The following is a 3188-nucleotide window of genomic DNA, read 5'->3' as shown; positions in this document are numbered from 1 at the left end:
GGGGGGGGGGAGAGTATGTTTAGATGAACAAATTTCCACATCACTTAGATTGACATATCTATTATTACATTTATTGTGCTGTATGGTAATACAGGGTCGCTAGGAGTCCGAATCGACCCCATGGCGCACAGCATGGTAATAATTGGTAAAAACGTGTAGAGATTTGCTTCAAAATAAAGAAGGGGAATCTGATGGGAGCTGGAAACGTTCTTTAATCTTTATCAGGGTAGTAGTTACAGGTGTGTATACACATGTAAAAACTCATGGAGCTGGACATTTAAGATGTGTGAACTCTGCACTGCATGTATAACTAATTTTAAAAACAAAAGTAAAATAATACAAGGATTGTGAGAATTAAAAATGAATGAAAATTCCTCAGACAGGGAATACAGCACACAGAAACTGGTACTTTGAGGATGGGCCAGGGTGGGTCAGAGTGGTTTTTCTTTGGATATTTAGAGCTAGTTTCAGCGCCCAGCCCTGTTAGTAGCACAAAAGCACTCATAGCACTGTACCCTATTGGAAAAGCTTACTAAATTGCCTACTTTGTGGCAGACCTAAATTCTGAGCCTTAATTTGAATACCATGGCTTCTGCCCAGAGGAGCTCACAGTCCAGCACCAAGTACCGTAATTTCTGGAGGAGGGCACAGTTACACAAAGCTAGCACAGCTACTTACCCTCAGAGATGACACGTTCTGCAAAATTAGGCCAGAAGTGTGTGCCTAGAACCCAGTCTAGTAACAGAATTTTTAAATAGCCAGGGCCAGGTAATTGCTTAATGAGTTCGTTCTGATTTTCAAAAATAGATTGAGTTGAGAGCATAAAGACATCTCATTTGATTCAAGTTAATGTGTATGTAACATGTGCCTCCAGCAGGGACCTTAGCAGATGAACAGAGTGCTTTCTGGAGAAGGACTTAAAATTTAAAATAAAATATCAGCTCACTCTCCAAGACAATATAAGCCCATGGGTAGGGTATGTTGTGTGGCCAGAATCCCCCATAGTACACCATCATTCTTAAACAAATTCAGAGAATTCATAGATCTACAAAAAGTGAGTAATTAATAGGCTACATAAAAGGCAATGAAGAATTTTGCACCAAAGCCTAATCTAGAAAATGTAGTAATACCAAAAAGAAATTCTTAATTATTAATTCAACTGCTTTTCCCATCTTTCCTCGACAAAAACCCTGAAAGTTGGCCTGCTGTATGTTGGGATCAACTGTATCGTAATTTTGTTCAAATATGAGACACCTTGATGTGTTTCAAACCAAAAAACCAAACCCGTTGCCATTGAGTTAATTCCATCTCACAGCAACCCTATAGGACAGAGTAGAACTGCCCCATAGGGTTTCCAAGGCTGTAAATCTTTATGGAAGCAGACTGCCACATCTTTCTCCTACAGAGCAGCTGGTTGGTTCAAACCTCAGACCTTCTGGTTAGCATCCGAACTCTTAACCACTGTGCCACCAGGGCTCTTTTATATGCTTTATACATGTGCTGTAGAAAATGAAGATAAATTACACCAAGCCAAAAATGCCCTATTATAGTTTATAGGCTAAAGGGACATACTATATATTACTGAGAGAAATACATAAGAATGAACACTAAAAATGTGTATGCTTTAATATAGTTATAGTTGTATATGAATCCCACAGAATTTTATAACTTCTTTAAAAACAGGAAACAAGTAAGGTCAAGCATGAATTTTTATGCAAGTACTACCTCTTCTTGCTCTGAGGAAACCCTTCTTGTGACATGTATCATTTTCTAACTCACGATATATTTTTCTGTCAGTGTTTTATTAAACCTAGTTCTGATGAGTTTCTTCACTCTATCATTACAACAACCTACCATATATAAATACTGTATTCATCTATTCATTTGAATTTTGTAGAAAAGGAAATTGAGGCTCAATGAGACAAGTAACTTGCCCAAAGTCACACAGCTGTTAGGTGGCTGAGGTGGAATTGAAATCTAGGTTGATTTGATGCCAAACCCCATAAGCTTTCTACTATGCCACATGTGCTATCTCCAAAACAAAATCAAGTCATGGTATTTTGTCTTTATGTCATTGTTAGCTGCTGTCAAGTTGACCCCCCAACTCATGGTGACCCATGCGCAAGACAGCAAAACACTGCTCGGTCCTGTACCATTCCCAAGATCCATTATAGATTGGACTGTTGTAATGAATAGGGCTTTCATTGGCTGAAATTCAGAAGTTGATTGCCAGCCCTTCCCTCCTAGTTCATCTTAATGTAGAAGCGCCACTGAAACCCGTTCAGCACCATAACAACACACAAGCTACACTGACAGATGCATGGTGACTGCACAAGAGGTACAGTTATTTTTAAAGCCTATTAGAGGAAAAAAGTTAGGAAAAAAAGTATCAACCTAAGAGTATAAAATACTGTCAAGTTTCTAACATTTCCACTAGTACATCAATTGCTGGTCTGGGCAAGTACGCACAGATCCCCACAGCTTCATTTCCTCATCTCTAAAAGAAGGGAGAAACAATACCCAGTGTTAAGTTCTGAGTGTTTCGGAGATCTGTGAAATAAGTTTGGTTTTCACCTGGAGGTGAATGAGCTGACCCTCCAGTATTCAACAGTTTTAATCTGAGTGGAACAAAAATGGAGCTAAATCCCAGGCTCCTCTAAAGCACTCTTTGTGTCCTGACCATTGATTCTCTGATTCTCAATTGTCTCTTCTGGGCCCTGGTATTGATAAAAGTGCCTGGTGTTACCTAGGTCGCAGGTGTAGTGAGGAAGAGGAGCAGTATTTGTAACAGTTCTTCAGATATTATCTGTGTCTATTTTTCCAAGCATCATTGTGAAAAGAAGAAACCATCTTGCTGGCTAATTTCTTTCCACATCTGATTAGATGGTCACACTTTTGCCTTTCTTTTGTGGGTGGCATCGTCTTTGGATGTCATTTGTGGGCAGTAGTAACTGAATAGAACCCAGATACTTGGACATTATTCTGTTGTCTTCTCTCCTTCCTTTCTCTGTTTCTTAGGGAGTTACTCCCTTTGCTCATGAGTCAGAATAGAGCTGCTGCAGATGCCCAGAAATGGGAATCACTAGTTTGTCAGTTTCCTGTATTCTAACATCACACAGTACAGTATATCCAAGGTGTAAGCCACAGACTCTGATATGCCTATTTCCTGCTCTTTGGGTAATGCTTTT

This window comes from Trichechus manatus, unplaced genomic scaffold, assembly GCF_000243295.1.
Source record: "Trichechus manatus latirostris isolate Lorelei unplaced genomic scaffold, TriManLat1.0 scaffold00006, whole genome shotgun sequence".
Lineage (NCBI taxonomy): Eukaryota > Metazoa > Chordata > Mammalia > Sirenia > Trichechidae > Trichechus > Trichechus manatus.
This window is presented reverse-complemented; position numbering follows the sequence as displayed.